Source organism: Pelecanus crispus, chromosome 7, assembly GCF_030463565.1.
Source record: "Pelecanus crispus isolate bPelCri1 chromosome 7, bPelCri1.pri, whole genome shotgun sequence".
NCBI lineage: Eukaryota > Metazoa > Chordata > Aves > Pelecaniformes > Pelecanidae > Pelecanus > Pelecanus crispus.
In genome coordinates this window covers 25,719,483-25,733,366 of record NC_134649.1, presented here as the reverse complement: position 1 = coordinate 25,733,366, position 13,884 = coordinate 25,719,483, and the positions used below count along the sequence as shown (strand labels likewise).

At 56.5% G+C, this 13,884-nt stretch overlaps 3 non-coding genes across 3 annotated transcripts; all 3 read right to left on the bottom strand.

Moving 5' to 3' along the window:
* Positions 1 to 6,750: 6,750 nt before the first annotated feature.
* TRNAQ-CUG (transfer RNA glutamine (anticodon CUG)) lies at positions 6,751 to 6,822 on the bottom strand. The gene has a single exon. It is a non-coding gene; the product is annotated as a tRNA-Gln (tRNA).
* Positions 6,823 to 10,105: 3,283 nt separating this feature from the next.
* Positions 10,106 to 10,177, bottom strand: TRNAG-UCC (transfer RNA glycine (anticodon UCC)). Its single transcript has one exon. It is a non-coding gene; the product is annotated as a tRNA-Gly (tRNA).
* A 2,636-nt stretch (positions 10,178 to 12,813) lies between these two features.
* Positions 12,814 to 12,885, bottom strand: TRNAM-CAU (transfer RNA methionine (anticodon CAU)). Its single transcript has one exon. It is a non-coding gene; the product is annotated as a tRNA-Met (tRNA).
* Positions 12,886 to 13,884: the final 999 nt, after the last annotated feature.

Below are 13,884 nucleotides of genomic sequence, written 5' to 3'. Positions count from 1 at the left end.
TCACAGGGCCATGATCACAAGTCTACAGACTCACACTCCATTTCCCCAAGGCTTTTTGGTCTTTCTCTTGCCTACTTGCTTGTTTTAGGTGTGTGGAGCTCCACCCTCAACTGGCAGTAACCTCAGGACACAGGCCAGTTGCTCTTCCTTGCAGAGCACGTGGCCAGCTGAGGGGGGAGGAGGAGAACAAACCACCACAAGTCTCCAGCTATGCTGCACAAAGTCTTTAATGAGAAGGAGGAAATGCGGTGGCGCAGAACAGAGACCAAGAAACTCATCTGCAGGGTTCAGGGAGGCACAGAGCATGGCCCATTTCCCAACAACGAGCTCCACACAAAGCGCTTGCCTTTTCCCATTCTGCTCTACCTGGTGGCAATCCCAGCCCACCAAGAGCAGTCCCTAACTCCGGCACCCTGCCCGCATCAGCAGGAGGTTCAGCAAAGCAGCAGAGAACGAGCCCTTTCTCGAGCAGTGCAGAGCAGAGCAGAGCAGAGCCAGAGGAGGCATGGCGAGGCCTGCTGTACAGCGAGGAGCAGTGTGCACAGGTGCCTCCCGCCAGGTGGGAAGAGGACACCCAGCCCGTCTGGAGCAGTAGGCACGCTCCTGCTGCAAAGTCCCCATCTTCCTTTCTGCTCCAAAGGGGATGATCCGCCGGCTTCAGCAGTTGAGGCTGCAGCGCGGGGGAGGCAGACACAGCCCTGCCCCCCCCAGACCAAGGGAGCCCCCAGAAGAGATGGGAACCCCGCCGACGCTGAGGGAGCTCCCAACAGCAGCTGACAGGGAGGATCCCACGGCTGTGCTCTGAGGGAAAGAGGTGAGGATGGGGCCCGGCAGGGTCACCACCACCGGGGAGGCCTCGATGGCCACTGTCGAGTCAGCGCAGCGGGCGACACAGGGCTCGCTGCAGCTGCTTGCAAGTGGGGTTGGGCCAGAGGGGCCACAGGGGCGTGGAAGACAGGGTCTGAAGCAAGACATCTCTCGGTGAGGGAGGCAAAGCTGAAACACAGAGCAGGCAGGGAGCACAAACCTCAGTATCAGTCTCTCTTTCTTTTCCTCAGCTCTCCCAGTGGACACTCTTTCTTTTAAGAACAGGCACTGTGCCCACAGCTCCCACAGCCCTCCTTGTGCCCTCTGAGCTGCACAGCGCAGGAAGGCTGACCCACTTTTGGGACAGGACCCAGCACAGTGGATTTAAAGCACCTGTGGAAAGACTTCTCGTACCCCATCTCCAGAAGGAGCATTGCTGCATTGAAGAAGGCGCTGGATGCACTTGGCCATTTGGTTAGAGACCATCTGCCTAAAGCCAGAAATTCTGGTGGCAGAGCTTCCTGCACCTAAGCCCCATTGATCCCCTTCTGCTTGAAAGAACCTCCCTCTTCCCAGCTCTCCCCAGCCACCATGTTCAAATGGGAAAGAGGTGACAGCCCTTGAACATTTCCATTGCAGGGCCAAGCTGAGGCAGCCCAAGTATCAACCTGAGTAGCCACCGTGACAGCAGTTCAGCCCGCAGGGAGAGATGGAGCGGACTCAGGCTTACCTCGTTCCTCGAGGAAAGGGAAGCAAGAGAGGGCGATACAGAGCCTGGAGCCGCGCAGGCTTTTATACTGTGTCCCAGAGCCCTGGGGGGGGCCACAAGCATTCCTTGCTCATGAAGCATCTAAACACCTAGTAGCTGCCGCTTGCAAGGCCTCGCTGGCAATTAAGCCTTTGCCTCTTTCATCTGAAATGTTGTACTCCCTTTTCAATACTATCGAACGTTGAAATGATTCATCTATGTCCCAGTTTCAAAAGGCCAAGTAACTCCGAGGTCTCAGGCTAGCTGTGCAGAGATTTTAAGTAGGTTTTCCACTGTATGGATTGCCTTTGTCACTTTGCCCTCTTCATGGTGAGCTTGTCCATGAATCATGGTGACATTCAACCACGAAGGGCACCTCAAGTCAGCTCTCAAGAGCTTTCAGCACAGGTCCTCAGGCTAACCCGGAGAGACATTTCTCCCCACGGGTAGTCATAGACACACACAAGACTGTGGGTAAGTTCAGGCAGAAGGTCAAGACTGCACAATCCCATATGGGAGAAGAGACGCAACTCTCCAGGGATGTGGCCAAGCTCAGTGGCAAGGAGAGACCATGGTGGGCTGGAGGGAAGCCCCCTGCAGGCAGGAGTGATGGCCACAAGGACCTTGCTTATTCTCATCAGGCTCTACCACAGTCTGGTTTTGTGACCAAAGAGATGCCCGCATCCTTACCTGAAAGAGACCCACACCCAAACTGGCCTGTTTTGCTCAGCAAGTTCATCTCAGACGCCAGAGGCGTGGATGCCCTGCTTTTCACGAGAGGTGCAGGGAAGGGAGCCAGAAGTTCACGGCCTTTTTTCCTGGCTCAGGGATGGGGTGGCCCATTCCATGCATTTCAAGCTACAAAGGGACGTTGGATCAGTCTCCCAGAGAACCTGGGAGTCATCATGATGCGGAAGAGTTGGGAAAAACCCTGAACTCCAGGCAAGCATGAGTCATCGTGCTGTGGACTTCAGTGGACACGGTGCCCCGGCCTCAGGCGTGCCACGGATAACAGAGCTCATAGCCCCGATGTGCCGCTTTCCTCAAGGGCATTTCCACAGGTCTTTCCTCAGCTACCATTCCCGAAACAGCTGGTACTTCTGTGCAATCTCGTGCCGCTGCTGCCTTCCAAGGCCTTGCCTTTCAGTGGCTCCTCAGGGGCCCATGAGACCCAGTGCGCCCCAGAATAATGTGGGATGGCTGGTACTGCTGGAGGTTCTCTGGGCCAACCTCCTGCTCCGAGCAGACCAAGCTTCCCAGTTGCCTCAGAAGGCTCCTGTCGACTTCTGAACACTGCCACTGTCGGAGAGGTCCCTGTCTCTTGAGCAGCTCGTCCAGGTCCACACCGTGCCCCCGTCACTTCTTTTCCCACCACAATTTCCCTTGCTGCAACTTGTGATTGTTGCCTCTTGCCCTTTTGCAGTGCACCTCTCAGGAGAGTCTGGCTCCATCTGCCTGTGTCCTAGCACAGCTTGGCCACTGCAAATCCCGCAGGCAGCCTTCACTCCTAATCCTGCTGTTTACCTCCCGTCCACCTCCAGAGCTTAACCCATAACCCTGGAATCTTCTCACCAGTGCTGGCACTCTCACTGTCCTCTCCTGGGAGGCTCAGCTGTGAGAGCTCCTGGCTGGTTGGGTGGGGACCAGGCCTCAAGCCCCTGCTCAGGTGAAAGCATGCCTGTTTGGTGGATACATGCTTAGAGTGGGTCATCTTGAAAGCTCCTTTCCAACACAAGCTCACTGATGAAAGGTGAGGGGAAAGGACTGTTGCCCTTCCCTTGGCACTGCAGACGCCACACCTGGATTGGTGTGCCCCATTTTGGTTTGATGCAAGCTGAAGTTTCCTGGCCAGCAGCTCACACACACAGACACAGACACACACACAAACGCACAGCCCCGCAAAAAGAGGAGAGCACAGTCACACAGAAATGGGCTAGGAAAGAGTGTAATGAAAAAAAGCATCACCTTCTTGTTCCTCATTTGTCTGGAAAGGGTTTCCAGGATGGGTTGCTCCTTCCCCTTCCCAGGGATCAAGGTGAGGCTGGCCAGCCTGCAGTTCCCCAGGTCCTGCTTCATGCCCTTCTGGAAGAGACGAGTGACGTTGACTTCCTCCAGGCCTCAGGAACCTCTGCCAGTTGCCGTCACCTTTCAAAGACAATCCAGAGTTTCCTCTTCCAGAAGCCCTCCTTGTCCGAGTGCTTCACGAGCTGGCAGCAGGAAGACGGCATGGGTATCTGCAGGTGAGCTCCCTGCTACCTGAGTACCTGACTGGCCAGAAGCCAGGAGATGGCTTGGATGTTGACTGTGAGGTCGCGTCTGGCTCCACAGGCCATCTGCAGGAACACGGCTTGCGCTCGGCGCTTGTGTTCCTGATGAGCAGCAGCACGCACATTTTGGGCTATGTGCTTGTGAGTTCCCTTCTACCCCATTGCCTGCTGGGCCAGCAGCAGGCGTGTGGCTTGCGTTTTGATTTTAAGGTCACTTCTGTCTCTGTAGCTGCTGGGACGGAGTAGGCTCCTGGCAGCACTAGGTGCTTGTGAGGTCACTTGTGCCTGAACACCTGGTAGGAAAGAAGGAGGCACGTGGCTTGTTTGATGATTGCAAGGTCACTGGTACCAGGGTGGCAGATGGGCCAGTGAGAGGAAAATTCCAGGCAAGTGAAGAACTGCAGTCTCCCAACAGCTGCAGGAGGTTGTGGCAGGATGGAGCCAGACCCTCCGGAGAGGTGCACCGCGAAAGGGCAAGACCAACACTAACAAGTTGCAACAAGAGAAATGCCGGCCGCCTTTGTGGGAGAAGTGACAGGGAGCACGGTGCAGCCCTGGAAAAGCTGCCCAAGAAACAGTGACCTCTCCGACAGTGGATGGGGCAAGGCCCAGAGCTTCCTGAGGCGTCTGGGACGTTTAGTCTGCCTGGAGCAGGAAGTCATCCCTGAGGACCTCCACAGGTCCCTTCTCAAGAGGTGACCCTTCATTATTCTGGGGTGCACTGAGTCTCATGGCCCTTGATCGGCCACTGGAAGGCAGCAGCAGCACGAAATTCCATAGAAGCACACCAGTTGTCTCGGGAATGGTGCTACAATGCGCCCTTGAAAAACGCAGCACTCTGGGAGGAATGAGGCTATGAGCTCGGTTATCCCTGGCACGCCTGAGGCTGGGGCACCGTGTCCACTGAAGTCCACAGCACGATGACTCATGCTTGCCTGGAGGTCCGGGTTTTTTCCCAACTCTTCCACAACACAATGACTCCTAGGTGCTCTGGGAGGCCAATCCAATGGCAAAGGCTTAATCACGATGCCTTGGCAAGAGGCAATTACTAGGTGTTTAGATGCTTCATGAGCAAGGAATGCTTGTGGCCTCCCCGGGGCTCAGGGATACAGCATAAAAGCCTGTGAAGCTCCACACTCTGCATCCTCGTCCTCTTGCCTCCGTTTTCTTCAGGAACGAGGTAAGCCTGAGTCCGCTCCATCTCTCCCTGCGGGCTGAACTGCTGTCACGGTGGCTACTCAGGTTGATACTTGGGCTGCCTCAGCTTGGCCCTGCAATGGAAATGTTCAAGGGCTGTCACCTCTTTCCCATTTGAACATGGTGGCTGGGGAGAGCTGGGAAGAAGGGGACTCTCTGAAGCAGAAAGAGGTCAATGGGGCTCAGCTGCAAGGAGGTCTGCCACCAGAATTGCTGCCTTAGGCAGATGGTCTCTAACCAAATGGCCAAGTGCATCCAGCGCCTTCTTCAATGCAGCAATGCTCCTTCTGGAGATGGGGGTATGATTGGTCTTTCCACAGGTGCTTTAAATCCACTGTGCTGGGTCCTATCCCAAAAGTGGGTCAGCCTTCCTGCGCTGTGCAGCTCAGAGGGCACAAGGAGGGCTGTGGGAGCTGTGGGCACAGTGCCTGTTCTTAAAAGAAAGAGTGTCCACTGGGAGAGCTGAGGAAAAGAAAGAGAGACTGATACTGAGGTTTGTGCTCCCTGCCTGCTCTGTGTTTCAGCTTTGCCTCCCTCACCGAGAGATGTCTTGCTTCAGACCCTGTCTTCCACGCCCCTGTGGCCCCTCTGGCCCAACCCCACTTGCAAGCAGCTGCAGCGAGCCCTGTGTCGCCCGCTGCGCTGACTCGACAGTGGCCATCGAGGCCTCCCCGGTGGTGGTGACCCTGCCGGGCCCCATCCTCACCTCTTTCCCTCAGAGCACAGCCGTGGGATCCTCCCTGTCAGCTGCTGTTGGGAGCTCCCTCAGCGTCGGCGGGGTTCCCATCTCTTCTGGGGGCTCCCTTGGTCTGGGGGGGGCAGGGCTGTGTCTGCCTCCCCCGCGCTGCAGCCTCAACTGCTGAAGCCGGCGGATCATCCCCTTTGGAGCAGAAAGGAAGACGGGGACTTTGCAGCAGGAGCGTGCCTACTGCTCCAGACGGGCTGGGTGTCCTCTTCCCACCTGGCGGGAGGCACCTGTGCACACTGCTCCTCGCTGTACAGCAGGCCTCGCCATGCCTCCTCTGGCTCTGCTCTGCACTGCTCGAGAAAGGGCTCGTTCTCTGCTGCTTTGCTGAACCTCCTGCTGATGCGGGCAGGGTGCCGGAGTTAGGGACTGCTCTTGGTGGGCTGGGATTGCCACCAGGTAGAGCAGAATGGGAAAAGGCAAGCGCTTTGTGTGGAGCTCGTTGTTGGGAAATGGGCCATGCTCTGTGCCTCCCTGAACCCTGCAGATGAGTTTCTTGGTCTCTGTTCTGCGCCACCGCATTTCCTCCTTCTCATTAAAGACTTTGTGCAGCATAGCTGGAGACTTGTGGTGGTTTGTTCTCCTCCTCCCCCCTCAGCTGGCCACGTGCTCTGCAAGGAAGAGGGAGAATGAGCCCTCTCCCATGGCATGAATTGTACCCACAAGCATGGAGCACTGCCGGCTGTGGGTCGAGCTCCCTAGGTGACAGCAGAGGATCAAAAATGAACGAGCGGGCAAAAGAGAGACAGAAAATCCTCAGAGAAATGGAGAGAGCAATGGTCAGGGGTGGAAATAAAGGCAATGGCGCACACACGGTAACCCTGTTTTTCTGTGAGTGCCGTTCAAAGATGGGAAACGGTTGCCAGTCCCAGGGCTGGGAGCGCAGGAAAGGAAGGAAGATCGGCGTGCATTAAACAGTTGACCCAAGAGCAAGGCTGTTACCGTGTAAACATGCTGAGGAAAGCCCGGAGGGAGCCAAAAGCTGGAGGTCCCACTGAGGTTTGAACTCAGATCACTGGATTCAGAGTCCAGGGTGCTCACCATTACACCATGGGACCTGCTGGACAGATGCTGCCTTTCCCCTGTGGCCACCCTTACCGAGCCATATGCTCCCGGCTGAGCCTGGCACTCTCTCCGTCTCCTTGGCCGTCACCATGTGCAGCCTTCCTCCGGGTCCAGCGGGCACTCTCTACTCAAAGGGACTTTCAAGGGAGTGGCAGAGCTCTTTGCACAAGCAGGGCATGCCCTCTCTTACAAGACCCAGGCTGATAACTTGTGAGAATCTTGCTTTCGCATACTTAGACCTGGTTATGAAGTTTCCAGCAGAACGTCTTCAGCACTGCACCTCACAGAGTACATTCACGACCCAGCCATCGGTGGTTCGATGCTTGCACTTGTGGTCTCTGCTGCTGCCTCCCTTCACCCCTGTGTTGGACAGCCTGTCAATCTGCCTGGGTAAGTTATTGCCTCTCCTGTTTCTCACCTTGTAGCTCATACTAAGCAGCCTTTACCCAGACACACTTACCCAGACGTTCAACAGAGGGAAGAGCTGGCAGAAGGACCCAAAGCAGCTTGTTATGGGTTGCACGAGCTGGACTGCCTTCCTCTGCTGGGACAGTCCTGGCTGACCTCCAACCCGTGTCCTTTCTTCCAGGACACGCTGGCCCCTTCTGCCCCAAAGCGGGGCTCACCGCCTCAGTGAGAACGCCGTTTTCTCTCCCGAGGCTGCTCCAAACTCAGAGAGCTACATTTCACTGGTGGCCTGAGGGAGCTTTCCCTCATGCCCTGGGACCGCCACACTGCCTGCCCAAGAAGGGTCCACGCACACGGCGGGGAAAAGCTGCACTGCTGCTATCCTCCTTGTGCCAAGGTTTGAGTCTGTGTGTTGAGAGCAGGGCCCTTCCTCCCAGCAGCCTGACGGGAGGAAACATACGTGGGGACACCCTACGGGATCGCAGACTTAGCCCGGGACACTGAGGACACAGCCACCTGGAACCTTTGGATTGCCTGAAGCACGGGGCTGGCATCCGGTACTTCTGAACCCACCGGACAGACCATGGTGCCATGCGCAAGCCTAAGATGCCAAATGGTAGGTTACATTCAGAGAGGGCATGAGAAACAACACCCAGTCGCTGGAGAAGGGTTAGATCTCTACAGAGTCACAACTCTGAAAGCGTGTCCCGGAGAAGCAGCATTGCTGAGGGCTTTCCTCATCCATCCCTGGGATCTGCAGGACCCAGCAGGGTGGGAGGAGCGTCTGGGAGCGGCAAGAGCTGAAGGTCTTGCAGCGAGGTGGAGGGACCCCCGTGCTGGGGCTTGAGCAGAGGAAAGGGGGCAGCCCTTTCCCATGCAGATGCTGTGGCGCTGCAGGAGGACGGATGTCCCTTCTGGGGCTGAGACAGCGTCTCTCCAAGCAATGGAGGGTGCTCCTGGGGCTCTGCTGGTCTCACCCAGCACTTGAGGAGAAAGGATTCTGGGCCAGTGCAGGCAGCTTCCTTGCTCAGGGCATTTTGTCCTTGGTTTCCTTCCTGGCAGCACTGCCCTGGCTGGGTCTGCTTTTGCCCCCGACCTCTTTGCTTCCCCAAGGTCATGGTAACTGCTCGTACCACAGGAGCCTCCGATGCTGCTCCTCCCTGCGGGACACTGCGGGGAGGATGCTTTGCGCCCGCCTTACAGGCTTCACTGGGAGCCAGAGATGTCCCAGAGCTCCCCAGCACCTGGGAGCTGCAGCTCAGGCCAGGCTGGCCCACACAGGAGGCCAGGCCACTCCTGGGTCCTGCGCTCCCGAGGTCTTTCTGGCTGAGGGTAGGCCTTGGCAAGCCAGAGAGCCACCTTCACACAGCGGAGGACTGCACTCGGGTGCCCCCTCACATTCTCTTCTCCAGGCTGAACAAACCCAGCTCCCGCAGCATCTCCCTCAATCACCACGTGCTCCGGCATGCTCTGATACCACCTTGTGCGTGTCCCCTCTTCCTCTTCCTGTGTCCACGGGAAAACCTCTTCTGTGGCTCACACTTCCTGACCGTGGAGCTTCTGAAAAATGCCACCAGCGCTCATGCAACCTGTGCTGGGATGGCGTCAGCAGTGTTGGAGCGATGCGATGTGCCTGCTGGCCTCTTACTGGTGGGCCTTTACTCCCACCCGCCCCTCTTCCCACTGGTGCTGTCCATGTTTGCTGGTGAGGAACTGGCAGTTCAGGGAAACTTTCTGGCTTGAAATCCTGCTGGTCAACGCCACATCCTGGATCGGCACCTGTAGAACGTGCCACTGGGCCCGAAAGAGGGAAGGATGCATCTCAGGGGCTCTCCAGCTTGAGGAGCAGAGGGCAGGGGATCTCCCTGGTGACTAATGAGAGGGGAAAGTTGCCCCAGTCTCCAAGAAAGGGGAAGAACCAAGGAAAGGCGACGATAAACCGGAGCAAGTTCGGCAGAGGATCCCTAGGACCCAAAAGGACAAAGCATTGATCATTTGGTGTGAGCCTGCTTGAGGATGCAATGCAGGCAGATGCACTCTCACTCCCTGAAACGCTCCAGGCACACGTCCACCTTTCCCATGACGTCCTCCATTCCCTCCAGAGCCTCACCATATGGCAAGCCAAGCACTTGGCCCACAGTGCTTCCTCGTGGATGGTTCCTGGGGCAACAAGGCTGCTTCCTTCTTCCCCGCTCCGGGCAGGGAAGGCTGGGCAAGGAGGGCTCTGCCACACCAGCCCCTGGGGGAATGCTGTGCCAGTCTCAGGGAGTCAGTGTGTGGGAAAGGGGCTGGAGAGTCAAGGAGAAAGGACAGGAGATGCGCCAGGTGCCGAGCAATGACTGAAGCTCCAGTTCCTGCAGGCAAGAGGCTCACTTACGGCCCATGGTACAGGGGAAGGAGGACACAGCTCTCTGCGGGACTTGTTGCTTCATGGAAGGAGCTAGACTGCAAGGCATCTCAGGAGGTCACTGGTCCAAGTATGCCTGCTCAGAACAGGCATAGCTAGTCCCGAAGCTAGAGCAGGCTGCTCAGTGCCTGAGCCCCACTGAAACCTGAGCGCGATACCCAGGCATGGAGAATGCCAAAGTTCTCTGGGCGCCCGCACCGGGGCTTCAGCACTCCCTGAGAATCTCTGAATGGCCCAAAGCAGCCCCCGCACTCTGCTTTTGCCAAGGCTGGCCTTGCTAAAAGGCAGGCCTGTGTTCTGCGGGGCTAGGAGGTGCCCAGAGGCCTGGCCATGAGGCAAGGCTGCAGGGGGAGTCAAGGGGAGTGGCGCACCTGTGGGAGCTGAACTTGCTGAGGGAAGCTGGGTTCCTTTGGAGCAGGAGGGGCAAGGCACTGCGGAGGCCAGCTGAAGAAAAGCTTGCGTGCGTTGGCCAGGAATCGAACCCGGGTCAGCTGCTTGGAAGGCAGCTATGCTCACCACTATACCACCAACGCACCTGTGGCCAGCTTTTCCTCCTGCTCCTCCACTTCACAGACTGGCCAGCCACCTCCTTCCAGCCCCCTGAACGACCTCACACACATGACCTCAAGCTGCTAGGCCGTGTGTGTTTTCTGTGTGTGTAACAGGTTGGCCGGGGAATCTCAAGCTGCACTAGCTGCCGACTGGGGCAGATCAGCATCCAGGACTGCCCAGGGTTGGAGCAGGACACTGGACAAACCGGGACGGAGCTCCGGGCGTGGACTCTGCGCAGACCGGTGGTATGGCGCGGGGTTCGAGGGACCTGCTGGTGTGCTTATGGGAGGGAGGGAGGAAGAGAGAGGGAGGGAGGGAGGGAGGGAGGACATCTGTGTGTCCAATACTGATCTCCACTCCCAAGCAGCCAGAGAGGAAGAAAAGGATCAGGCCGTCTCTCTTATTTCATGCCTGCGTGAGTGCTGGTGGTGGTTCTGAGGGTGCTCACAGCGGCACTGCTCCCCACCTGCGTTCATACCTGTGCCAGCTGTGCGCGTGCTATGCAAGCGTACGTGCGTTTGTGTGTATGTACCTGTGATGGTGTAAGCATAGCTAACAGCCAAACACCCACCCAGCTGCTCACTCCTTTCCCCACCTTCAGTGGTATGTGAGGCATAGAAAACAGGATGACAAAGCTTGCGTGTCAAGATAAACACAGGGACAGGGCTTAGCAAAAACGGTTGCGGGCAGAACAGGCTCGACCTGGGGGAAATACATTTTTTGCCAATTAAAACAGATTGACGCAGTGAGAAACAAAAAGACAAACATAAAACGGCGCCTTTCCTCTCCCCTGTGTGCAGGCTCAACTTTGCTCCTTCACACCAGACTCCCTTACCCGCCCAAGCGGGATGCCTCTTCCCTCTGCTCTTTCCCACTCGGTTTCTTCCTTCCTCCTCTCTCCGTCTGGTGTCTTCTGCCCTTTCTGGAACATGTTTTCACAGAGGGGCTGCAAACTTTGATGATGGCTCGGCTGTGTCGTGCGGTGAGCGCACCGTGGAGCTGGAACTGGCTGTGTCTGACACAGGGCAGCTCCTTACCTCTTCTCACAGAGGCCACCCTGCAGCACCCCCTAACCCCTCCACTACCAAAACCTTGCGATACGTAGCCGACGCAGTGCCCACTGGGAATACCATAGGGCGTAACACTGAGCTAACACAGGTCTCCACCTGCCCCAGACGGCGGCACATTCACTCTGTCCCGGCTAACGTGTGGTTGCATGATGTGCCCTTTGGTTGAATTAAAAAGGCCCAGCAACCAGCCTGCATTTCTTCTTAGGCACTGGATATTGTCCATGTACTTGTACACTTGTCTAGTATTAGCTCAGCAATCGGAGAGTGAAAAGCAGGCAATGCTAGGGTAACGATTATTATTCCTATTGTATAATGTGCAAATAGGCCAGGTGGATCATTTCTAGCCCAGGTTTCTTGCTCTACGTAACTTGGTCGGATATCAGCATCTGCCACGTTCCATGCTGCATGCCCGTAAGTAATTTGTCTTGCAGGACTCTACCCACTGCCGGTTCGTGGGCTAAAATCTGCCCTGTGCTGCTACTGGTTTGGGTGGTGGATGATTGCTTTGGTGAATCCCCGCGCCAGCACGGATGAATGATGACGTACGTCTGACCAGGACGTACCTTCCCGTACATACACGGGGGGCACCATTGTCTTTCAGCTGCCATTTTCTTATCAAACACCATAAGCAAGATGTTTTCATACTGCTCTGTGATTGGCTGACAGCCATTTCTTGACCCCGTCATACCCACCTGCTCTCAGGCAGACCTGTGGCTGCCTGCCAGGACCAGCCAACCCTACCCGTGTACCCAGAAGCACATCAGGCCAAGGAAGCCCCCACTCACTAAACACGGGAAGAGGCAACTTTTGACAGCACCGTTCCCCATGGGTTCCCATATTGCTTTGTGATTGCCTGACGGCCGTTTTTGATGCCGTCACGCCTGCATGTTGAAAACAGAGATCTCCCTCTGATGGATTTTCCACTTCCTTTGGACCAAGAAGTTTTTGGATATAAAAGATATACCATGCAGCGGTATCCACTGTGGAATGAAGACGGGCACCTAGCATAAGCAATATTCCTGTGGATGGCCCATCGCCTGCAGAGCCAGAGGTGACCTCACAGTCAACATCCAAGCCATCTTCTGGCTTCTGGCCCGTCAGGTACTCAGGTAGCCGGGAGCTCACCTGCAGATACCCATGCCGTCTTCCTGCTGCCAGCCCACGGAAGCGCTCAGACACAGAGGACTTCTGGAAGAGGGCACTCTCGATTGTTTTTGAAGGGCCATGGCAACTGAAATGTCGCGGCCTGGCGAGGGAAGGAGCAGCTCATTCTGGAGCTCCATCATGGCTGCTCTCCATGCCACAAACTTCACAGATGGCTCAGTGATGTGGAGGCAGCTGGAACCAGCTGTGTCTGGCACAGGACAGCCTCTTAGCTCTTCTCACAGAGGCCACCCTGCAGCACCCCCTCTCCCCTCCACTCCCAACACCTAGAGCAGTGTGGGTTAAAACTTGCTGGGAGAGGCAGCAGCTGTCAGGAGCAGGGGGAAGGGGGAAAAAAAAAAAAAGAGAAAAGGCGGAGGGGAGGCGGAAAAAGGAAATGGCACTAGCAGAGGATGGTTTCGATCCATCGACCTCTGGGTTATGGGCCCAGCACGCTTCCGCTGCGCCACTCTGCTCCCCCCAGCACCTCTGCTGGGACCTCCCACAGCCCTGCCTGATGCTCCCTGGCCCTGCCAGCACCAGCGCTCGTGCTCACGACTCTTTCCCTTCCTCTATCCTGTGCCCTTGCCCAGGCAGGAAAAATGTCTCCCTGGAAAGCTCAGTGGCAGTGGGCCTGGGGCGCGAAGCGCAAGGGCCTTGCTTTGTCCCTCTCCCCACGTCTCCTGCCCATAACCCTGGATCGGGACTTTCTCTTTGGTCACCCGAGCTGGCTCTGCAGGCGCTGAATTCAGGAAACCCCGGAGCGCGGGGGCAGCCTTGTTGCTTTGCGGGGCAGAGAGGAGAGGAGCTGCTCTCCAGCCAGCTCGTGAGGGCTGCGACCCAGCTCGGAAGTCCAGCTCCCAGGGGGAGCTGCGCGACTGTGTCTGGCATACAAGTCAGTTCTTTGCTGGCCAAGGAGGGAGACAAGGACGCTCAGCATAGAATTGCCAATGGAAATAATTCTCCCATTGTAGCTGTGCGCATAGCGGTGCCCCAGCCCAATGCATGGAGGAGCCCGATCTAGAGGATGGCAGGGTTTATATATGTTTACAACACAGTTGTGTCAACGGATCAAATTACTCACCTTAAGGGGCGGGCTAATCAGTTACCATTGCTCGCAAAATCAGTATGTGCTTCTCCCGGGCAGGTGGTGTGGACGTATGGTCACTGGGGTGTTTATCTCCATTGCTCTAAACCAATGTCCCGGGCAGGTGGAGAGAGTTTATACTAGATTCAGGTCAATTGCTGTTCTGGCCGTGGTTATATGGCTGGGGGTTTCTTGAAGACAAATCTCTTTACTGTTTTGTCATCTGTATGGGATGTTCTCGGCCAGTGAGAACCGGTTTGGGTTTGGTCTTTGGGTCACATTGACCCTGAGGCAAAAGTGCATAGTCCTAGGCAGTGCTCGTTCTTCTAGCCAAGTTGTTTAGCAGTTAGTGCCTTGCATTTCACGCCGGCTCGGAGGGCATTGCCCT